Source organism: Microcebus murinus, chromosome 1 (genome assembly GCF_040939455.1).
Source record: "Microcebus murinus isolate Inina chromosome 1, M.murinus_Inina_mat1.0, whole genome shotgun sequence".
In the NCBI taxonomy this organism is placed as follows: Eukaryota; Metazoa; Chordata; class Mammalia; order Primates; family Cheirogaleidae; genus Microcebus; species Microcebus murinus.
Window position 1 is genome coordinate 151378928 of NC_134104.1, and position 25353 is coordinate 151404280.

Sequence of the window (25353 nt, forward strand, 5' to 3'; positions counted from 1 at the left end):
GGGTAGCTGGGACTACAGGCATGTGCCACCATGCCCGGCTAATTTTTTCTAGATATTTTTAGTTGTCCTGCTAATTTCTTTCTATTTTTAGTAGACACAGGGTCTCGCTCTTGCTCAGGCTGGTCTCAAACTCCTGACCTAGAGCAATCCTCCTGCCTCTGGCCTCCCAGAGTGCTGGGATTACAGATGTGAGCCACCACGCCTGGCCTACCTAATCTCTTAAGCTAGATTCTTATCCTCCTTGGCATTCTTAAGGTACCCAATAGCCCTTTAAAAACTTAGCCAGATTTAAGTTAAAGCAATCAGATTTAATTTGCTTGTAAAGAGTAACACAAACTATATAGCTATCTTAAACAATGTGGTGATGAACAACCTTGAATATACACATCTCAGCACACATCTTTGATTATTTCCCTATGATAAATCCTTAAACCTGGTTTTCAGGTTCTGAGTGAAATGGAGTAAACATACTTTTCCCATCACTCCCACTGAATATGACCATAAAACCTGGGTGGAATTAATAGAGTAACTATTTGAGGATTTTGAAAAATAAACAGCAGCAGGCAGGTTGGGGGAAAATACCAGAAATCAAAGGACCACCACCCTGGCAGTTAAGTTTTACTATTTTTGTCCCCCCAGTATCTCCCAGTCAAAATCAATGCAGCCAGAAACTCGAAAGTGAGCACTGAGGCACAGAAGAGCTCCAAGAGGATCCCTCAATCCTCTTGGCTTGAAGAGTTAGAAAAGGGAACTCCTAACAGAGAGAGGGAGGGGGGAGAGAGTGCACACATGTGTACACGGATGAGCAGAAATTCTCTTGAATTTATCTTCTCTCCTCTGTGTTCTCTCATACCTCAGCCCCCAGGCAATCCTGTAGTTTAGGGGCAGTGGCAGATCTTTTATAGCAAGAAGATAGGGCTAACTCTTATTGCTTTTTTTTCCTTTTAATCTCTGTCTTCCCACCACTTAGCCCAAATGCAAATCCAATCATGGAAGTATGAGGCAAAGAAGGATAACTACAGCCTCATGTTTCTGGCCAGAAGACTGAAAAGGGAAGACTTAAGAAAACCTGAAAGTATTAGGAAGCCTGCAGAGAAGGAGGAGCCTAGAAAATCAACTTTGTTTATGAGCAAGACTGTTACGAACAGTTGTTGATGAGCTCCAAGTCTCACTCTTGAGACATAATGTGCATTTGATCATAATTAGCGTGCCAAAGATTTTGAGAACTAAAGTAATGGATAGATTATCCCCCCAGATTCTAGACTGATGGATTACATATTTATGACAGATCTGAAGAGCACTGCAAAAGTTTGACAGCTGAACTAACTAAAACATAGCTCTCATGTTGGAACTTTCAGCTTAAACCCAATCAGGTAAAAAAAACAAAAACAAAAAAAATCAAAACAAAACAAAAAAGTATCAATTTCTCCATAGGATTTATACAAGATGCAAATTTTCATAACATAATACTTAAGATGTACAGGATACAATTCAAAGCTATTTAGCATATTAAGAATCACAAAAATTTTAACTTGCATGGGAGAGAACAATCACAGCAAGAACACAGATGATAGAATTATCTGACAAAAGACTTCAAAGCAGCCATGGTAAAAATGTTCAAGCAATTGTGAACACTCTTGAAACAAATGCTAAAAAGAAAAAGTTTCAGCTAAGAAATAAAGAACATAAGAATTAAATATAAATTTTAGAACTACAAGCTACTACAATCAAAATTTAAACCTCATTGAATAAACTCAATAGCAGGCAGAGAAAAAAGTCCATGAACTTTAAGATGGGTAAATAGAATTTATGTAAACTGAAAAAGAGAGAGAAAAAAAGATTGAAAAAAGTGAGAAGAGCCTCAGGACCCTGTTTGATAATAACAAAAGGACTAACAGATGAGAAAGTAATGGGAACACAAAAACAATAGATGAAAATCAATGAAATCAAAGCCTGATATTTCGAAAAGAGCAATACAATTAATACACTTCTAGGACTGACAAGGTAGAAAAGAGAGAAGACACAAATTACCAGTATTAGGAATAAAAAATAAGATATTGCTCAGATTCCACAAACATTAAAAGGAAAATAAAGGAATACTACAGACTACACATAAATTGGAGAAGTTAGATGAAATAGACCAATTCCTCAAAACTCACAAACTGTAAAACCTCATCTCAGATAAAATAGAGAACCTGAATATTCCTGTATCTGTTAAAGAAATTGAATTTGTTGTTAAAATCTTTCCAAAAGAAGAAATCTCCAGGCCCAGAGGGTTTCATGGACAAATTCTACCAAATACCAATTCTGAGTATTCTCTTGCAGAAGATAATAGGGAAGGGAATATTTCCCAACTCATTTTATGAGTTCAACATACCCTGATACCAAAACCAAAGATAGTACAAGAAAGAAAACTGCAGCTGACCCTTGAACAGCATGGGTTTGGACTGCGCAGGTCCACTCATATATGGATTTCCTTCCACCTCTGTCGCCTGTGACGTCAAGCCCAAGCCCTGCTCCTCTCTTCCTCTTCCTCCTCAGCCTACCCAATGTGAACGTGATGAGAATGAAGACCTTTATGATCCACTTCCACTTAACTGAATAGTAAATATACTTTCTCTTCCTTGTTATTTTCTTAATATTTTCTCTATCTTCATTGTAAGAATACAGCAAATAATACAAATAACATACAAAATATATGTTAATTGATCATATTATTGGTAAGGCTTCCAGTCAACAGTAGGCTATTAGTAGTTAAGTTTTTTGGGAGTCAAAAGTTATACATCGGCCGGGCGCTGTGGCTCACGCCTGTAATCCTAGCTCTTGGGAGGCCGAGGCGGGCGGATTGCTCAAGGTCAGGAGTTCAAAACCAGCCTGAGCAAGAGCGAGACCCCGTCTCTACTACAAATAGAAAGAAATTAATTGGCCAACTGATATATATATAAAAAAATTAGCCGGGCATGGTGGCGCATGCCTGTAGTCCCAGCTACCCGGGAGGCTGAGGCAGAAGGATCACTCGAGCCCAGGAGTTTGAGGTTGCTGTGAGCTAGGCTGACGCCACGGCACTCACTCTAGCCTGGGCAACAAAGTGAGACTCTGTCTCAAAAAAAAAAAAAAAAAAAAAAACAAAAGTTATACATGGATTTTCAACTGTGTAGGGGTTGGTTCCTTTAATCCTCATGTTATTCAAGGATCATCTGTACACATCCATATTCACAAATATCAATGCAAAAATGCTCAATAAAATACTAACAGTGGAGGAAAACAAGGCACAAAAAAGGTTCACACACTGTGACCAAGTGGGATTTAGCTTGGGAGAACGAGCTGATTCAATATTCAGAAATTGATCCATGCAACTCACCATATTAACTATCTAAGAAAGAGAAACCCTGCATGATCATACCAATAGATGTAGAACTGCCAACATCCATTCCTGATAAAAAAAATTCTCAACAAACTAAAGTTAGGAGGAAATCTCCTCAGGACTGCTACAAAAAACAGACAGCTAATGTTATACTAGTAAAGGAATGAGTGATTTCTCCCTAACACTGGGAATAAGGCAACAGTGTCTGATCTCATCACTGCTATTCAAACCACACTGGACATCTTAGTACAATTAGTAAAAGCATAAACAAAAATAAATACAAAGCAACAATCATATAGATTGCAAAAAAAATGAAATAAAATAATATTTTTTCACAGACAACAAGATTTTTTATATAGAAAATCCCAAGAAATCTCCAATTTACATTCCCATGAGCAGCACCTATGGGTGCCTATGCTCCAGTACCTTCGCTCACTATCCCTGGCATTTGTTGCTGTTGATCATTTTTTCCCCAATTTGATAGGTGTAAATGTTAAGTGAGCTTTTTGAAAATAGTATGTGTGTATTGCAATCAATCTCCAGCCCTAGTTTGTTCTGAGTAGCATGTATCCCTCTTGGATCATATTGTCAAATGACATTTTAGGTTACAAAATGCCTGTGCATGTTTCTAAGCAGGTGTGGAAGACATTTGGTTAATAGTGTCGCTCCACATCCAGGAATGAGGTAGATGATTTTTGGTGCTGGATTGTTTTGAGCTCTGAGTAGGGAGCAAAAGGCCCCAGGAACTCCTATAAAATTGGTTGTTCTTTCTCTCAGGACTTGCAGAGATCTCTCAAATATAACCTTGTCTATCATTGTGGTTGTCACATGAATGCCATTTTAGGCCCGTGAAATGTAAGATAGAACTAATAGAAATGCCCAGGAATTGATGTTCTTCTAGGAGTATTTCTTGACTAATGACTGGCAGGTGGGGGTGGTGTAAACTCTCCAGCTCCCTTACCTCCCTAACACAGTTAGGTCTCACCCACACTGTCCCCAGAGCTCCCGTGAGGGATAGAGCCATGGTTGCCCTCCCTGGGGCCTTCTCTGATTTTATACTCTTGCTTGGCTGCCTTCTCTTCTTACTTTCCCACTCTACTGTCAGTTTTCCCTGGGAATGCTTCCTAACAACTCATAAATCACTTGACGTGGGTCCTCACCTTAGGGTCTTTTATGGGAAATCCAACCTAAGACCACCTCTTTTTTCTTCATTCAGGACTCAATTAGAAAATGTATAATCCTACTGCACTCCAAGGAATTGTATTCATTAGAATATTGGTTTGACTGCTCTGACAGGAACACAAAAATATGAATAACTCGGTTTACATGGACATTGTTTTCTCCTCAGGGAACAGTCTAGGCAGCCCCGTGATGTGGAGGACCCAGATCCTTCTTCGTTGTTTCTCCTCCTTTGCTCCGGGGGGGCCTCCACCTACGTGGTGGTGAGGGCTCCCCGCCACTCCACATGGGGAGGGGGAGGGAGGCTGCCTCAGAGTCGTGACCGTCACTCTCGTTCACACCCGTTGTCTGGAAGTTAGAAGGGCGGCCACATCCAGCCGAAACGGAGGCCAGCTGGAAGGGAGGCCGCTGGTTCATAACTGGGAGCTCCATGGTTGTGAGAGAGAAGGGAGAACAGACTTGGGGGTAGCTGGTCGCTTCTGCTGCAGGTATACTTGTGTGCCGTCCATGGTTCTGGTGAGAGGGAAGATGGGCCCCTGACTGTGTCTGTCCTCTGCTCTGGTTCTAACTTGTTCTCTTTGGCTGTGTCCCCTGGCAGGCCTCGGAGGCAGAGGATGGGCTCACCAGTGGAACAGCTGATCTTTAAGTAGGTCCTTTCTAGAGGTGTAGAGAATTCACTTGAGGTACATACTCACCTTAAGGCACATTTATGGTCTATGTGGGATAAGAACTGTGGGCACGCTGGTCATTTTTTTTTTTTTTTAAGACAGAGGCTCATTGTGTTGCCTCAGCTAGAGTGCTCTGGTGTCAGCCTAACTCACAGCAACCTCAAACTCCTGGACACAAGTGATCCCTCCTGCCTCAGCCTCCCAAGTAGCTGGGACTACAGGCATGTGCCACCATGCCTGGCTGATATTTTCTCTATATATTTTTAGTTGGCCAGTTAATTTCTTTCTATTTTTAGCAGAGATGGGGTCTCGCTCTTGCTCAGGCTGGTTTCGAACTACTGATCTTGAGTGATCTTCCTGCCTCAGCCTCTCAGAGTGCCAGGATTACAGGCATGAGCCACCACGCTGGGCCATGGTCCTTGGTGGGGGGAGCCAGAAGTGGGCTTGTTCACTGGAATCAGTGAAGGAGTAGGGGAAGCAGTTCAAAGACGGGAACAAAACTCAGAAAAGGGTGATTTCAGGCAAAGTTGCAGCCTTGCTCTGACCCCACAGAGAAGCTCTTGGGCAAACATTAGACTTGGGGTAGAAGCCAGGGAGCTGAGCTGAGCTTTCTTTTACTATTCAGGCACTGGCTAAGCGCTGCCTTCAGGGACAAACTCCCCATGCCTGCAGGCAAAGCTGTGCCAGCAGCCCTGCACAATCCTCCTGAGAGAGCTGTGGGTACAAGCCTGGGCGGGGGAGGGGGGCACACTGTAAAGAGATCCCTGGAGATCTGGGAAGAGTCCCGGTAGAGTCTGCTACAGGGGAGTTTACCAGTGAGCCCTGCGGCTGTTTATATGGGACTGCCTTCTTGCAAGGGGTGGCCTTCCAGCTCCATGGGAGTGGGGCTCAAGCTTTGTGGCAGCTCCTTGTTTTTTTTTTTTTGAGACAGAGTCTCACTTTGTTGCCCAGGCTAGAGTGGCGTCAGCCTAGCTCACAGCAATCTCAAACTCCTAGGCTCAAGCAATCCTGCTGCCTCAGCCTCCCAAGTAGCTGGGACTACAGGCATGCGCCACCATGCCCAGCTAATTTTTTCTATATATATTAGTTGGCCAATTAATTTCTTTCTATTTATAGGAGAGACGGGGTCTCGCTCTTGCTCAGGCTGGTTTCGAACCCCTGACCTTGAGCAATCTGCCCGCCTCTGCCTCCCAGAGTACTAGGATTACAGGGGTGAGCCACCGTGTCCAGCCTGTGGCAGCTCCTTGGACAGTCATTTTGGCCCTAGGTTAGGGTCTTCCTTCTGGTCCCCTCTTGCTCACTTGGGAGGCTGACGTAAATCTGCTGGAGCCATGAAAACCAGAGCCCCGCAGGTTGCAGGGGACGGCAGACTTCACTGTCTACCCAGAGGGACAAAGCAAATGTCATGACATTGGGACTCCCAGTGCAGGCGTATCCCGTCACATGAAGCGGGTGGTGGATGCAGCTTAAGTGATTCTCCCATGTGGCTGTTTCTAGGTACATCTTTTAAAATTAGTTGTGCTTAAATTAGCAGTGCTTTACTTTTAATATTCCTCTCTTGAAGCAGCTAGCATGGTTTCAATCAGGCTCCTGATTAATATGCAAAAAATGATTTGTTTTGATTTCAGTCTAGTGGGTTTTTTTTTTTTTTTTTTTTTTGCCAGGCAACTTCTTTATCAAATTCCTTCTGCTTTTAAGGGATAAGAAGAAATGTATCTCCTTAAAGTCAGAGGGTACAATTTCCTTGAAAATGGAGATGGGAAGGCCTCTCTGAGAACTGGTCTGAAATCCTAATAGCATAACTTTGCCAGTGGCAAAAACTTTTCCCAATTTTGAGTCTATTAAAAAGTATCAGCCCCACCTTAAGTTATAATCAGTTCCCTGACTAAGTTATGTGAAGTCTTGTCCATCGGAAATCGCAATTGACACACTGGTGCTATCACAGTGTATAATATTTTTCTGCTTATTGTGTGGCTTTGGGCAAGTTACTTAACATCTCTAAATATGTTTTATTATCTTTAAAATGAAGATAGTACCTACCTTTGGGATTTTGTGCAATGTAATTCTGTAATCCTTCATTAAAACACCTTGATGTATTTCAGAATCCAGAATGTTTTGGACTTTGGGAAGGTAATTCAACATATATATCATATTATTAGCACCCCAGTGGTGTCTGGGGAAGCACCCTGTCATCAAATACATTAATATTTCTGCAGCCAAACTTATGAATATTCACACTGAGTGGCATAAAGACTAAAAATAGTCTCCCACCAGTCACGGGCAAGCTTTATAACTAAGTGAGTTACAAATCTTTCAATTTTCAGAGGTTTTGGATTTAGGGATTGGGAATCAGAGGCTGTGGTCCTGTGATTAGATGATCTGTGTGTCCATCCATCCATCCATTTTCCAACTGGGTCCAGGAAGGACCCACGGTGCTGGGGTGCGATGTATGTGGGGAAAGGTTTGCTCCCAGAATGGGCCTGTCTTCCTCCCTGCTTGTGATGTGGCTGAGCTCTTGGGAATTTTCCTCTGTTCTTTGACATTTTGATCCTCATGTTCCTGGGGTATGATTTTAGATATAATTTTGTTATTTTAACACAAATAGAAGAGGATACGCTGAAAAAAGCCCACTTCCTAGAGAGGGAAAAACAAATAATGTAATATGTAAACACTTAATTGGTGGACTCATTAAGCAATAAATTGAATTGTCTAAAAAATTGATAGGAAATTCTAAAGACTTCAGATAGTAAATTTCAGGAATTTCAGAACTAAGCACATGCCAGTGGTTTATAATTATACATAATGGGCCGGAAACCTCTGGCAACCCCCTCAAGACACCCACGGGACTCTCTCTGCTCCCACTCCTCAGCAAACCTGCTTAATCGTGCTCGGGCCCGAGTCAATGTGTAATTTTTACTTATGTCAAAATACATGAATGTATAATATTTGTGAAACAAGATAAATTTTCTACATGATTTATTTGCTTTCCTTTTACTATACATTCTGAAAATTTGTTGCCAAAAGTTAGGGTACTTATCTGTAAAATGGAATCAATAAAAATACTTATTTCATAGAAAAAAAAAGTTAGGGTAAAATTTTGACAAAACAATAATGAATTAATTTCCTTGATGACTGTTGGAGTATTTTCTTCCTTCACTACATTTGCATTTATCTTAGTAGAAAATAATTATAGTTTGCATTTATTGAGCAGTTACTACATGTTAGTTATTAGCATCTGTTATTAGCACCTACACTTATAGGCTCACAGATCTTTTATCTAAACCCCTCAGGACCAGATGTTTTGGGGAGATTTTAGACAGGCATCATGTGGTTGATGGCAATTGCATGTTATACCCCTGTGGGGAGGGATGGGTGGTAGTGGTGGCATGGCACCATCCCTCAAATCATACATGGTGATATTTCTTCAGGAAAATATATGCAATTCTCACTAACTGGGATAAAAAGATAGAAACAATCTCATGTAAGTCCCCCCCCTCCCAATGATTTATGAGAAAACTTCCAGTTTTCATGGCATTTGGGATTTTGGAATTGCAGACAGAGGATGGTAGATTTGTGTTTTCTCACTTAATCCTTACAATGACCCCATGAAGTAGGAACTTTTATTATCCCCTGAAAAATTAACCTTACCCAAAGAAAGGTCTGGTTTGCCCTCAGCTATTGGGAGGTGATTTCTCGGCCCCTGGGATGTCCCACCTGATGGAAATGTCTTTGTTTGCCTGGGGGCTTTGGGCCATGCAGTGTCAGTTCTGACTTTTGGAGGAACTGATGACAAAATGTATCAGCCTGGCCTCTGGGAGGGACTGGGAATTAAAAGTCAGCCACCTGGACAATGTGATCAAGCCCTAATAAAAACTTGAGACACCAAAAGCTAAGGTGACCATTCTGGTTGGCAGTACTCTGTATTGTCACATGTCATGACTGGGAGGAAGTAAACCATCCAAGACTGTACAGGGAGAAGACAACTGGAAGCTCCACATTTGGATCCCTCCCAGTCTCGGTCCTCTGCATCTCTACGTTTTGTTAATTTTAACCTGTATGATTTCCATGTAATTAACTGTGACTATAATAGCTGTCAGTTAGGTTTTAAGTCTTTCCAACAAATTATTGAAACTGAGAGTGATTTTGGGAACTCCCTGAACTTGGAATTGGTGTCAGAAGTAAGGGCAGTTTCATGTGGAGAACTGTTCCCTTGAACTGTATAGCTGCTTAAACTCATTGCATCCCCATTTTCCAGATGAGCAAATGGATGCAAAGAAGGTAAATCACTTACTGCAGGCCAGAAGACATATAAATAGAGGAGAGGATTCAAACCCAAGCCATCTAGCTCCAGAGCCAAACCTGTCTTAACCACTGTGAAACACTTGGACAGTGTGAATGGCTGTCAATAGCAGTTATCTTGTATTTCTTATTAGAAGGGGGAGGGGACATATTTTGGGGATGGCTTAGCAAAACAAGTGAGTAGTCTATTGCTGAATATACATTAAACTATGAATGAGGTAGCATCTAATGATTCCATTTTTTTATTGAATTTTTTATTCAATTTTTTTCTTATGGTTTTGGAATCATGTGCATGATAGGATCATAGTAAAAAAGAAAAACCTGGAAAATGACATAAGCAAAAATGTAATTCACCTCTGAGAGTGTATAGAGCAGGCCAAGTCTCATGGTGCCTGATTGTAGGCGGCCATGTTCTGCATCATGTGATAACATGGCTGCACCTGATTGGGCAGAGGTTGGCAGAACCAGCCAACCCATATGCCTCATCCTGGCATGATAGGAGTGTGACCAGATCTGCTGTCTGGTTTAAGAAAATCAGATAAAAATGAGGCAGAAAGCAGTGGAAACTGAAGCACAAATATCTAAATGAGCCAAATAGTTCATGATGGGCTATTTGAAGGCCAAAGATATGAGAGCAGAAACTATGAGAAAATAGAGGATGCCAATCCATAGAAGAGAATGAAGCAGAAACCCAGAGAAAATCAGAGATGCCAAATAATATCCCAGTTTGGATATTAGGTTTTCTTTTTGAGTCTGATAACATCATTACCTATCAAAATATTGTTTTAGTTTACATATATTTCATTAATAACAAATTTGAACATTAAAAAAATGTTACTGATCCTCTTTTGAGAATTGCCTGTTTATGTCCTCTTATCTTCTATTAGCAAGTTTGTCTTTTTATGTCAAAATGATTGTAGAACTGTGGTCAGTAACATAGAAGAATTAGAGACAAAGCAAAGCAATCAATTGTAGATGGTATAAGGCATTGAAATATAGGTAGGAATGTTGTAGAAAAATGAATTTAAATATTAAAAAGCTAAAATAGGCTGGGTACAGTGGCTCTTACCTGTAATACCAGCACTTTGGGAGGCTAAGGCTGGAGGATCGCTTGAGGCCAGAATTTTGAGATCAGCCTGGTCAAAATAGACAAAAATAAAAAAAATAAGCCAAGCATGGAAGCATATGCTTGTAGTCCCAGCTACTCAGGAGGCTGAGCCAAAAGGATTGCTTGAGCCCAGGAGTTTGAAGTTGCAGTGGGCTATGATAATACCACTATACTGTAGCCTGGGCAACAGAGTGAGACCCTATCTCAAAAAACAAATGAACGAGCAAAAAAAACCAAAAAAACAAAAAACCCTTCTAAACCTTGCTAAAATAATTTAGTCATGTTAGAGTTAGAAACAGTAACACAAATACATATTAATATGTTTTTCCAACCTTATCCCTAAAGTGGCCAAGCAGCAGTGTCATTCCATTTTCTGCCAGTATTTATGTGGAACAATCTGATATGCACCTCTGGTGTGGTTTCTAGTACTAGTCTCCATTAAAAGGAACCTCGCTCATGTCTATTTTTTGTTAAGGAAAAGTCAATATGGGCCTGGAACACATTGTCATTGAAAAGCAAGAATACTTTAAAAAATGTTTGTGGTAGCACTGAAAGGACAAGGAGGTCAGCTTAAAGGGCCTTCCAATGGCCATGCTGTGACAATTTGAGAATCAAAAAGAGAACAATAATAAAAAGTAATTGTAACAACTTGAATTTCTTTTGCCATGAGTTCATAATGATCCTGAAAAAGTGACAAGTTAATGTAGTTATAAAGCTGTATGGCAAAAGGCTGGTGAATGTGCTAGAAGATTTAAATTTTAGGTAAATGGATAAGATCGGTCATAGGAAATGATTGCATCTTGAAACAGTCTATTGTGGGAGAAAGGGTTTGACTGATCAAGTGGCTCATTCCAATCTCCTTTCTTTGTCTAAAGACCTCCCCATGTGGCATTCACTCTCCCATGCTCCAGGGAAGCTGGAGTTTTGCATGTCTTGAGCAGCCAGTGCACACGCATAATAGTCTCTCCTTGTCAGCTACCCTGGCCAGGGGCTTTTCCCCAGTCTGCAGTGATGGTAGCAGAGGTGGGGGCCAAACCTTTACGAGTGTAGGAACTGTGAGCCATGGCTGGGGCTGCTTGAGCCAAGAAGCAAGGGAAGTGGCCGAGGCCCTTGGTGGAAGGGGGAGGCAGGGCCCAGCTGGTCAGGAATGGTTTGTGAATTGGGTACAGAACAAATGATGAGCAAGGACTGTCAATTCTGTTGAAAGTGGATTATAAACCAGAGACATTATATCACAATATTACACACACTATGAAGTGCTTGGTAGGGAGTTAGGTCCATTTGGGTAAAACTAATTTTGACTCTAAAAGAGAATAATAATTCTGTATGCTTACATCATGACTTGTATTTTTGAAAACACCTTTACATTCACAGTCTCATTTATTCCCCATACCTCTGTACAGTGGGCTGGCAGCAGAGTTGCAAAAACAGATGTTTGAACCTGATGGACATAGATATCGAGCCCTTTGCTGGCTGAGTAATGTGGTGTGTTGCTCAACTTCACCAAGCCTCAGCTTCCTCAGCTGTAAAATGGGAACACTGATGGTACCTCTCTAGAAAGGGAGGGTGTGGACAGCAATGTGTGCAAATCACCTCACACATGGCAGGTGTTCATTTGATCTCATTATCTTACAAAATGAGGAAAATGAGTCAGGGATATTAAGTGGCTCCTCCAGGTCACACATTTATATGTGGCAGGACCCAGACTTTGATTCAAGTCCCGCGGGAGACTTATGAAACATAAAGATAGAAAGGATCTTAAAGATCATCTGGACCCAGGGTTTTCAAACTTTCCTTTTAATCTTCAAAGAAAAGCCTGGAATTCTCTAAAGTGGGAGTCATATGAAGGTGAATCTACTCTAATTTAGCTAGACTTGACCTCTCTCCACCCAAACTGCTTAGTAACCCCTGAAGGGGCTGTGGTACCCTAGGGTTCCTTGGAGCACTGTTTGAAAATCTCTGGTGTAGTCCCACCTGTGCTTTACAAATGAGGTTGCTGAGGCTCAGAGAGGTTGCGTCACTTGCCTAAGGACATACAGGTGGTCCCCAGCAGGGGTAGGACTTAAACCTTGTTGGTAAGATACAAGCCCATTGCTCTCCGCTCTTCACCTCATCACTTTTGTGGGGCAAAGACACCTGGCCCCACATGACACAGCGCCGTCTGATGACACTAAAGGGTAAATTGCCCTCCAGCTCAGGAACTGTCTGTTGGTCCTTGCCTCATTTCCATTCTCCAGAGCTCTGCATTGCAGTGTGCGCCACAGGCTGAAAGCGTGGAGCTGCATTTCGTGTTAATCTTGCCAATCGGGTTTCTGTCAGGCTCTGCCAATACGCGGTACCTGCAGGAGGCTGGAAAACAGGACGGGAAGAAGCCCCCCGGCTCCTTGTTCTGGAGCTGTGGAAGACTGAGGGTGACTTTGCAGATTTCAGCAGCACCCGTGTTTCTAGGAGTAGCACCCATGGAAACCACTCCGTGTGGTCTCAGGGTAATCTTTCCGTTTCAGTCTCTGTGGCATTTGAAGACCTTTGACAATACCATCGACTTCCCTGGCTAAGGAGCTCCAAGGGGATGTGCCGCACCATTTGATGGTTACCCAGCTGTGCAGGGAGAACATAGATGTATTTTGTTCGCTTATCACATCCCCTTGTTCTACTTCTGATTTTCAGCACCACAGGGGCGGACAGTGCCAAATCTGCAATGGTGTCCTGCAACTTTGTCAATTCAAGTCCTAGAAGAAGATGTGAAAACAGGATTAGAGGACCGAGAGCTTTATAGGGGGACACCTATGATGGATAAAGGGGAGGAAGCAGAAGTCAACAGGGAGAGCCTCAAACTGCAGTGCAGACCTAACACTTGCAAAAGAAAAGGGGAAGGAAAGATTATAGGAAGAGGCTCAGATCTTCTGAGCAGTTCTGAGACAGTCTTGGCCAGGACAATAGGGAGTCCCTTGAGCAAAGACTGCTCTGGTTTTTTTTTTTGTTTTTTTTTTTTAAGACAGGTGTCTCACTGTCGCTCAGGCTAGAGTGTAGTGGTGCTCAGAGCTCACTGTGACTGCAAATGCCTGGGCTCAAGCAATCGTCCTGCCTCAGCCTCCCAAGTAGCTGAGGCACCACACGGTGCCTACCATACCTGGCTAATTTTTCTGTATTTTGTAGAGACAGGGTCTCACTGTTGCTCAGGCTGGTCTCGAACTCCTGGCTTCAAGAAATCCTTCCACGTTGGCCTCCCAGAGTGCTAGGATTATAGGCATGAGCCACCATGCCTGGTCAAGATTGCTCTTTAGAGGAGTCTTGCACTGGGCAGGAGATGTTGGGTCCAGTACCCCCACGGTGCTCACTTGCTGGCTGGGAGCAGCCAGGGGAAGCGTGGCCTTGGGGTGAGTGCTGCAGCATGTCTGAGGGCACAGCTGCAGGAGACCCCCTGCAGCAGCATCTGTCGAAGGAGATCGAGCGGCACACCTTCACGGGTGCCAGGAGTGGGCCCGTAGCTTCCCTCTGCTTCGCAGCCTCGGAGCTTTCTCTCAAGCTGATGGAGGCCCGTTGCAATTGTACACTCAGCCCCGAAGTGCAAGGGAGTTCATGCCTCTGGGGGCTGGGGCCTGCGGGTGAGTGTGCAGCTCTCCACCTGCCACACATTCTGTCCCTTCCTCAGAAGGCCCCAGCAGGATTGAGCCCAGTTGCCCGCAGCAGTGGCCCACTCATCAGTGTCCCCTTTGTTGTCATTTGCACCTTTTCCCACTACGTTGTTATTCCTGCTTTGGGGGGATCGCTCTACAGACAACCCTCATCCCAGAATCTGCTTTTGGGGGTGGCCCAGAGTAACATGCCCAAGAAGCCGAACACTCAGGGGGTCAGTGGCAGTGCCCAGAGTGAGAGACCCCTACAATGGGGTAACACTCCAGGGTTTAGGGCTGAGATCCCCACCAGGCTGAAACTCAGAGCGTCCCAGACTTGTCCTCTTAAGGGAGGCTGGGCTCCCAGCACGCTCTATTTTAAAGTGCCTCGTGTTTTGAATCACAGGGTTGCTGTCGTCTATTTCACAGCGTTCCCGGTCACACAGTGTTTAGCCTATTGGCCTTGCTCATGCTGACAGCAATTCCCAACCTTTTAAAATCCATGCTGCTCCTCTGCAGTCATCAAACTTCTCAGGCTCGGCCAGTTGTTCCGAGAGCATATTCCCTAAGGCTCACCAGCTAGGGCATCACTAGTCTGTGACTTCCTCGCACTTTCCTTCCTGTATGTGTGTTTTGGAAAAGCGCTACACTTCAGCCCTGTGTGATTTTATGCAAGTTGTCTTCCCCTGGAGATCAGTGCTCTCCTTCATCTTGAAGGTTGCTACATTAGGAATGCAGTGACGAGAGTCTATTGTCTCCCCTTCCCTGCTCCCTCTGTCCTCTTTCCCTGTGCTCTTAGTCTCACGACTGACAGGAAGTGGTCTTTGATGAGATAGTGAAGAGGCAGAGTCGTTTCTGAGCCTCAGATTTTGTAGCTCCTGCTGCTGGTGCCTGCCCACAACCCTTGCCCTTGCCACCCTGCGGTCAAACTTCCAGCTGTCTGCACCTGCATTTGGTTGCCTGAAGCTGGTTCTGGCAGCAGAAGACATGTTTGCTGATGGCTGGAAGCTCCAGGAAATTAATAGCCCCTGGGAGTAGCCCTCAATGAATGAAGACCGCCATTCCTTGAGGTGTGTGTTCTGCACTATCTCCCAGAGTGCCCCCGTGGGTGTGGCATGACCTCCAGCGGTAACTGGTTTGATAAGGAACCTACTACATCCTACTCTTCCACTCCCCTAACAATGTTTCCCGGTCACTTCCCAAGTAAAATTTGTTGTGCCCAAATCTTTGTCCCAGGGATCTGCTAACGAGAGAACCCAAATGAAGACACAACGGGTGCAAGTTTTGCTTTGAGGGGAGTTGAGTGATCCCAAGGGAAAGTATTTGGAATACACAGAACCAGAATGTCCTCTGGCAATGCCACACTGCCTCTCCAGGTGCAGTGTGGACCAGGGGCCTCCTGCCCTCTAAAGTCTCTCCCTGGACTCCGTGTGAAGGAGGAAGCATTTGTGTAGGTGCCCACTGGGAGTTGACAGAGAAGCTTCTGTCGGTGGCGCTGCTGGGCTGGGTCATGCTGAGAGGGGACCACTGCATCACTACGTGTCTAGTGAATCTTTTTGAAAAGTCTCTTTTATCATTAGCTATTTCGATGCTGATATATATATATATATATTTCAGAATTGCATTTTATCTTTTCTTTTTTAGCATATTATGGGGGCACAAGTGTTAAGGTTATATATATTGCCCATGCCCCCCTCCCCCCTCGAGTAAGAGCTTCAAGTGTGTCCATCCCCCATATATTTTTGAATCTTAATCTAAATGGAGATAATTGTGTACAAAATGAGAAGCCTGGTGTGTGTACAGGTAGAACATTTCTGAGCATCGTTAAGCAAGAATATGAGATGGAGGCGGAGATGTTCCCCTTCTGATGTCAATACACCTCCAAGGTCTCCTGTCTGCAAAATGTGTACCTGCCAGATCCATTCCAAATACCTCCAAGGGGCAGCCGTGCATTTCTTCTGTTACTATTTGATGTCATAAATTTTCTTTTTAGAGGGCGTTCATTATAGCTAGCTCCTAGTTCTGCAATGTCTATAAATAATCATGGATTTAAAAAAACCTATTCATGCAATAGATTAAAAATGAATAAACTGGTTCATTTGTGGGTTTTTCATTCTTTGAGAGGCATTAGGTTTTCAAGCTGTTTGTTCACCTTTGACAGGCAAAACGCAGCATTCTGTGCTCCGCTTGAATACCTCTGGGAGCTTAGTGGAACCATAGCAGAGGTGGGCGTGGGGGTGTTCCGGGGACTCCTCTCTGTGAGAATAACCGAGTTAAAGGAACAAAGCCAAAGTTCAGAGATGGCCTTCACTGGAATGACCAGCATCCTAGCTTGGAAAAGAATCTCACAGCCGAGCCCTGACCCACAGCGTCAGCCTCCTGGAGTGCAGTGAGCACTGCAGCTCACAAAGGCCCTCCCTTTCCCGTGACTCACACCGAAGGCTCAAGGATCTCTGCTCTAGCTAAGAGAGCTTGCCATGGGTGGGGGAGGCAGCCTCTCTTTAAATTTCTCATCCAAATATTCTTTTGCATGTGTCTGATTTCTTTTTTTCTTTTCTGAAAACACACAAAGCAGCCCTGGGGAATTAGAGGACACAAAAGCCAAGAGCTTCAACAAAGTCAAAGAGTTTCATATGAGAGGTCAGGAAATGCTACTCATATTCAACATGTTGGCAGGTTCGTGATCCTAATTTGATTTTTCTAAAATCTGGGTACATTTATGGAGTAGAATTCAGAAAGCATGTGAAAGCTTCAGCTGAAGCAGGTTATTGAAGAAAAATTAAGCCTTGTGGAAGTGTGAGGGGGAAGGAACAACCTGCTTCCTGCTATCCTCGAGATAGGTAAGGTACATGCTCACTATCCCCCTCAATTAGAGGTCCCTACTTGTAATGGAAGACAACCAGTCACACCTTAGTATAAATTTGTTGATGGTACTGTATTGTTTTCAATAGCTGAGGATAGTTAGATTTAGGGAGCACAGGGGTTGTGCTGCATGGGGGAGGGTCTCTCTTTGGGCAGCAGGAAGGCACTGTGAGCCTGAAGGGTGAGTGGTGAGTGTGCTGACTGCCTGATTTTCTCCAAGGCCTTGCCTGCTCCACACAACTTCTGTTTTAGGTTATGGGGAATTTTATTAGAAAAACTGATCTAGAAGATAGAGTCTTTCTCAGGGATCCATGTAGGATGAAGAATCTGTTGGAGAAGCATCCACCGCCAAATTTAATCCCAAATTAGAGGCCTTCTAGGTCAGAGAACATAGACTATCTAATGAGCTCATAAATGTGCAAAATGAAACAACAGCTAAACTCTATCTACCCCATCCCCAAGTGTTGTATATAATAAGAGCCATCCAATGTCGGTGAAGTGTTCACCATGCTGGGAGCTTGACATACGTCCTCATTCAGTCTTCCTCAAGTGAACTGGTGTCTTGGGTTGCGTTCTCTCCAAAGCAGACCCTGAGACAAAGCTCAGGTAGCTTATCTGGGAGGTGCTCCTAGGAAGCTTGGTGCTGGTGTGGGGAAGGGATTCAGGGAAGGGAAGAAAACCCATACAGAGTGCATTCGTGTGCAGGGTGTTCAATCAACTCCTCCTCATTGGTTGAGAGCCACATTTGGAGCATTAGCTCTCTGACTTGTGGCCTCTATGTGCAGCTGAGCTCACTGTTGTGGCCAGAGAACAACCTCAAGCAGGAAGTCATAGTCTTTCTGAAACTGTCCCTAGGCAACCTGCTGAGGAGGGCCAAGTGGCTCTGGGTGAGACCTGACAGAATCTGCTACAGGTGAGCAACACTTGCATTTGAAAGATGAGAAAATAGAGACTTTCAGAGGTTAAGGAACTTCCCATGTCAAACAGCTGGTCTTGCCCAGATCTGCTAGAATAAGACATTCCTTGTCTTTTCTGTAAGATGGCGCTCCAACAGGAAGTGATAATGGAGTCCGGGGCCTGTTGAACCTTTTCTTCCATCTTCAAGGTGATGCCAATGGCCACCAGACTAAGGAAGAGCAGACTGCAGCTCAGGGGTGGCCTTGCTGTTGTCCTGGACCCTCCTGTCCCCTCTGGTGCTCCTGGTGGCAGCAGCCATAGGCAGAGGCTGTCCCATAAGAGCCCTATCTGCCCCACAGGGTCTGGTGGCTGTACATACTCCAGGGGACCCCATACTTCCAGCCTAGGACAAATGCTTGGTGCCTCAAACTACAGTAGCACCTTCTCAAATGTCTCTCCCAGGCCATTCCTCCCTCCTCTGGTTCTGGCCACCTTCCCAGCTGTCTCAACACGATGGTAGCTATTGATGACCTGGAGGGGTGGTTATGGCTGACAAAGCAGGCCTGGGGGTGGAGAGACGATGACAAAGGCAGGCCAGGATCTGAGAAACTCAACAGCCAGCCCTCACCTCCCTCCAGAGGCCAGAGTGGACCCCTCCGTCTTCAATAAACACCTCCACCTGCTCTTTTGTCACCATTTTCTTGAGCAAAGCAGTCCCAGGCGGTCACTTTCAGAGCGTGGTGTCTAAAAGCACACATGGAGGAGTCAGATCGGGGTTCCAGTCCTAGTGCCACAGCACAGCAGCTGCTTGGGCAGGTTACCCATGATCTCTGTGATGGGGAAGGCGGGGTCGTTCATCTGCAGACTGTAAGAAAATAGACCACTGCAGGGCCGTCAGGATCCAATAATCCAGGCACTTGCATATATTAAGTGTTCGATAGATGTTAGCGTGGCTATTATCGTAGTTATCACTGAGTCATCGGGGGAGGGGACAGGCTCAGGGTTATTTGTTTAGTCGGTGCTCCTCAAGGATGGTCCCTGCCCACCCCACCTCCATAATATTAACAACTGCTAATCAGTGGCTGCTCTGTATGTCTGGGACGCTGGGACCATTTTGATTATGATGAGAAACCTGTGACATGTGTACCGTGGTGCCCAGGCCACGGATAAAATCTCTGGCTCAGAGCTGGGAAGTGACTGGCCTAGCACAGCATGGACGGGGCTGGCCGCAGGAGCCAGGCTGGTCACAGCTCTCCCCAGGGCCCCGCAGGCCTCACAGGGACACTTAGGAGGCCTCATAGGGACACAAAGGGGTCCTCAGTGTCTCTGAGGGCCTCAGATGTTAACATCGTCAGCCCTGGGCTCTGCATAGACACTGAAATGCAACGGCCCAGGTCAGGGAGGGTGTGCAGGGGTGGGTGGGGCGGCTGTAGAATGAGCTCTCCCTCTGTTCCTTGAAAGCCAGCCCCTTTTGGGGTTTTTCCTTTTCTCCTTGAGTGGGGAGGTGCCCTTCAAGTGGCTTGTTCCAGTCCTGACCTTCCTGGAGCCCTGGTTCCCCTGCTGCTGAGCCGTGGGGGTGCAAACTCCCTGTGGCCCCCCCAAAAGCTGACCAGGCTGGGTGCGTGTCTTCCTGCCAGCCCCACCCCCGTGCAGCCGGGGCAGAGGCGGTTCTCAGCACCTGTCTTGACCTCTGTGGCTGAGGTCACTCCAGAAGAAACTTCCGAAGTCCTGGGAGGAGCTGCAGCCCACAAGGCCACCTGGGCAGACCACAGCAGTCCCCATGTCCCTCGGAACCTTTTCATGGATTGCAGAGTGGAACCCCAGGCAGACTCAGGCAGGTGTTTGGAGGAGGAGCCCGGAAGGGACTGTCTGGGGACTGGGGCGGCCTTCTCTTTTCCAAGTACTGCCTGCTTGGCTATTCCATTCCCAGGGCGGCTCTGCGCTCACACAGGGCTTCTCCCTCTCCCTTCCCGAGGGTGTTTTCTGTGTGACTTAGAATAAGTATTGGGTCATGTGGATGTTGCTATGGCAACTGGTGTTTTAAATAAAAATAGTGTTACACCCCCGGTAGCCTGTCAGTGTGAAATGTGCCTATAGGCAGTGAAAGGCTGTTGGCATCTGCATCCCTCCGGTTCCCAGCAGCATCCTCCTGGCACCCCCCAGGCCTAGAGGGCAGAATCTGCCGCTCTGACACAAGGGCTGGACTCCCTAGTACTTTAGGGGGAAGGTGGGGAGCTTGCACAGGTAGGTTTCCCTCCGATGGCCAGGGGGCTCTGCCTGGTGACTTCCCCCAACTTCTGCCAGCAGCAGAAGGGGGCTGCTGCTCTCTAGGTCTTTCTGAACAGAAACTCCAGGGCTTTGTCTTAGAGTCTACTTCTGGGGGAACATAAATGGAGACAAGGATTTATGTGCAAGGAATTTGTTTTGGAGGCAGTCCAAGGAAAGGCAGTGGTGCAGGGGAGGGAGGGCAGGCAGTAAAGGTGCATTTTCCAAAGCGCCTGCTGCAGACAAGGGGCGCTCAGTCCCACTCAGGAACTTTGGGAGACCATTTAGTGTAAGGTATCCCCTCAAGGGCGAGGGAGCTGGCGCATTTATTTAGCAAATCCCCCTCTGTCACTGGATTTGAGGAATGAGACAAAAACAACCAACCAACCAAACCAAAGCTCACAAAAGTCCTTAGGCAGAGAGTTGGCAGGCAGCAGGCTTTAGGGCTTTAAGGTGACACCTGCCTAGAGGATATGGGCAGGGCACCCATCCCCTGCTGTGGGCCTCCTGGCTGGGCTGGCAGCCTTCTGCATGTCAGTGACCCCCCCCAACTCTCACAAGCACTTTTGTGTTGGGACAAGGAGCTTAATCTGAAAAGTTAAAGCAATGTGAAATGGGCTTTAAGGATTCAATAAATCCTGTGACCTTTGAGGGCATGATGATGAAACCGCTACTCTCAAGGGCCATTGTCCTCTGGGGTGGTGCCGGTGGCTGGTGGGGGAAGGGCTGGGTGGGGGAGGGGTCATTCTCTTTTGGAGGAAAGAGAGGCCGCTTATTACATTCCAAACAAGAGTTTTTGAAAAGTGTTTGAGTATGTCCTTCTTGACTTACGTTGGATAATGAAAACTTTTAAGATTAGGCACAATGATATTGAACCCAAGAAACTCAAACTTTTAGGGGAAGTTTATGGAGGGTGCTTTAGGTAGCAGTGAACAGGTAGAAATGAATTGGAGATACAGTGCTTTGAGATCTTGGCAGGAACTGGGGCAGGGTGGGCAATTTTTTCTTCTCCCATCAGATTGTGTTGAGTTCTCTGGGTAGAGTTAGCCACCGGGCACATCGGCTCGCCTTCTAAGCACAGGTACCCCGGTCTTGCTTTGAACACAGAGTCAGCGGGTCTGTCCATCAGTGGAAAAAGAGTTGCTTCCCAAAGTGCCCCACCACCTCCTCCTTGGGTTTGAATCCTGAGTGGGATGTTACAAGGACTAAAATTTGGAGCTTACTGATGTCAACTGTGGTGTTCTGAAAAAAGAGCTCACTAATTTCAGCAGACTGTGTGGACCATCCAGTTCTTACCCTTTCAGGCTGGTTCTTTAGCTTTTCCTTAAGCTCTCTGGGCATCCCATAGTATTACAAGGCGCTCTTTTGCCTTTTCTTATTAAATTAACTAGGGTTTGTTTCTGTTGGTTGCAATGGAAGAACCCTGAATGATCTCGACTCGTGTGGAGGGATCCCATGGGGATTAAAAATCTGGATACCGTCAAAGGAAGCCCTGTGAAAACCTGCCTCTGCTGCTGCTGTTTCAAGCAGTAGGTGCAGAAACAAGGGAGGCAGAGAAAAGTGTTAGCATCGCGGGAGTGGACGAGGCGTGTGTGGGGGCGGAGAGAGGAGGAGGTTTTCTGCCTGCGAGAGAGAACACGGAGGAAGGCAGGGAAGGGCAGGGGGAGCCTCAGCCTGCAGTGTGGATCCCATGGTCTCAGCCAGGCTCCGGCACCAGGACTACCCCTCAGAGAAGTCCAGTGTTGATGGAAACGGCTGGGCCCCAGTGCTCTGTTGCTCAGGCTTTAGCTGGGGCTGCCGGGAGGTAGTGTGGCCTCAGCTCGAAAGCCAGAATCATTGCTGAAGGCGCTCTGGCTGGAGACTGCCGGCTCACTGCACTGCTCTGCAGCCGAACGGCAAGTCCTTCCTGGTGGGGAGATCTGAGCTGCTCAGCTCCGTGGCTGCCAGCTGCCGAGTATACTCTGTTTTGTCTTGACGCTCTCCGTTTTATCTTGTTCAGGCCTCTCACTGTTCCTGCAAGGTTGGTGCTATTTCCACCCCCACAGATGGTGAAATGGAGACCTAGCAAATTATCCCCTAATTGGCTTGCTAGTGAATGTGAAAGTTGGGATTAAAAAAAAAATTTTTTTTTAGAAGTGGGGTCTTGCTATGTTGCCCAGGCTGGTCTTGAACTCCTGGCCTCAAATGATCCTCCCACCTCAACCTCCCAAAATGCTGGGAGTACAGGCATAAACCACCATGCCTGGCCAAGCGTTGGGATTGGAACCTAGCTATGTTTGGCTCAAACGCTCTTGCTTTGATGTCCTTTGGCAGCAACCATTGCTTCAACTGCCGTCATCCCCTTGATAAGTCCTTACTGGGATTCTGCAGCTTCAGTGGCTGCTTATTGCCCCCAGAGCAAATCTGCTGGGGTGGTGTGTATGTCTGTGCACTGGGTCTGTCTTGGGTTAAAAACACAGCTTTCCTTTTAGAGCTGAATAATACTTCGTTGCCTGGATGCACCACAGTTTATTTACCCATTCACTTACTGAAGGACATCCTGGTTGCTTCCAAGTTTTAGCAATTAAGAATAACATTGCTCTAAAGATCCATGTGCAAGGTTTTCATATAGACATAAATTTTCAACTCCTTTGGGTAAAATACCAAGAAGTGCGATTGCTGGATGGGCTAGAAAGAGCATGCTTAGTTTTGTAAGAAACTGTCAGACTGTCTTCCAAAGTGGCTGTACCATTTTGCATTCCCAACAGCAGTGAATTGAGGGTTCCTGTTTTGTGGCTCCTTATTCTCACCAGCGTTGGATGGTGTCAGTGTTCTGGATTTGGGCCCTTCTAATAGACGTGCACAGGTATCTCACTGTCGTTTTGATTTGCATTTCCCTGGTGACACACGACGTGGAGCATCTTTTCCTACACTTACTCGCCATCTGTGTATCTACTTTGGTGAGGTGTCTGTTCAGGTCTTTGGCCCATTTTTAAATTGGTTTGTCTGTTTTCCTATTGTTGAGTTTTAGGAGTTCCTTGTATATTTCTCCTGGTCTGTGGCTTGCCACTTCATTCTTTCTTTTTTTTTTTTTTGTTTTTTTTTTTTTTGAGACAGAGTCTCATTTTGTTGCCCAGGCTATAGTGCCATGGCATCAGCCTAGCTCACAGCAACCTCAAACTCCTAGGCTCAAGCCATCCTGCTGCCTCAGCCTCCTGAGTAGCTGGGACTACAGACACACGCCACCATGCCCGGCTAATTTTTTCTATATATATTAGTTGGCCAATTAATTTCTTTCTATTTATAGTAGAGATGGGGTCTCACTCTTGCTCAGGCTGGTTTCGAACTCCTGACCTCGAGCAATCCGCCCGCCTCGGCCTCCGAGAGTGCTAGGATTACAGGCGTGAGCCACCACGCCTGGCCTGTCATTTCATTCTCTTCACAGTGTTTTTCAGAGAGCAGAACATTTTACTAAAGACTAGCTTACCAATTCTTTCTTTCAAGGATCGTAACTTTGGTGTTGTATCTAAAAATTAGTCACCAAAAACCCAACATCCTCTAGAGCTCTCAAAACATGAAAAGACATGGAGGAAACTTAAAGGCATATTGCTAAACTGAAGAAGCCAATCTGAAAAGGCCACATTCTATAGGATTCCAACTATATAACATTATGGAAAAGACAAAACTAAGACAGTAAAAAGATCGTGGTTGCCAGGGGCTGGGGGAAAGGGAGAGATGTGGAGCAGGGCGGAGCACAGAGGATATTTAGGGCAATGAAAGTACTTATATGATACTACAATGGAAGGTACATGTCATTGCACGACACCAAGAGTGAACTCTGTTGAGGACTGTGGACTTTAGGTGATGATGATGTGTCAATGTAGGTCCATTAATTGTAACACATGTCCCACTCTGGGGGTGGATGTTGGTAATAGGGGAGGCTGTGCAGGTGTGGGGGCAGGGAGTATATAGGAAACCTCTGTGCCTTCCACTCAACTTTGCTGTGAACCCAAAACTGCTCTAAAAAAAAAAAAATGAAGTCTACTAAAACACACCAACAAAAATCCCCATGGCTTTCTTTCCCACGTGCTTTAGTTTGGGTTCCCTTGAAGGCAGATGCTGAGGCAAGTGGTTTACTTGAGAGGACATTCCCAGGAGGAGGAATTTGGGGGAGGCGGGCGGGGGAGAGGAGGGGCGTATGAGCCAAGAAAAAGGGCGCCAGTGGCCCCGTCAACGTGGGCAGCCGCTGCTCCCCCTGCTGGGGACGGGCTGAGGAGCCGTGCAGAATGCGGAACAGCCTGGCTTGTTCCTCATTGGCGGAATGCAGCCGGGGGCGGGGCCCCCGGCAGGCGTGCACAGAGCTGGGCGGGGCGGGGCGGGGCGATGCGGCGGGCTGGTCTGCAATTGCCCAGCACAGCCCTGGGGAACTCGGAGGTGCTGGGATAGCCCACAGCCTCTGCCACGTGCATACTCAAGGTTTTTAGGAGGAATCTGAGCCCACTTTCAGAACATCTGATTCTTGCGACTCAGGATTCAGGGGAAGTAGCAGTGATCACTACCACTGTTGGGGCACTGTATTGGTTTGCTGGGATTGTCACAACAAAATGCCACACACTGGATGGCTAAAACAACAGAACTTTATTTCTCGCGGTTCTGGAGTCTAGAAGTCCAAGCTGAAGGTCTCTTGGGCTGTTCGGTTTCTCCTGGGGCGCCTCTCCTCGGCTTGCAGGTGGCCACTGTCTTGCCATGTCCTCGCGTGGTCTTCCTCTGTATGCTCTTCTTGCGGTCTCGTCCTCTTCTTACGAGGATGCCAATTTTACTGAATTAGGGCCCTGCCTTTATGACCTAATTTCACCTTAAGTACTTCTTAAAGGCCCCATCTCCAAATACAGTGATATTGGGGGGTTAGAGCTTCAACATACGAATTTTAGGGGAACACAATCCAGTCCGTAACAGACACGATGGCCGCGAGAAGACCTGGATCTAAGCCATATTTCTTCTTTTTACCGGTCCCAGAAACACTTAGGCGAGAAGCTCAGGGTCACACAGCTTGACTAGCAAATACGATGCTGAGTCAGAAGTAAATGTGTCTGGCCCAGTGACCCCCGGCCCAGGGCT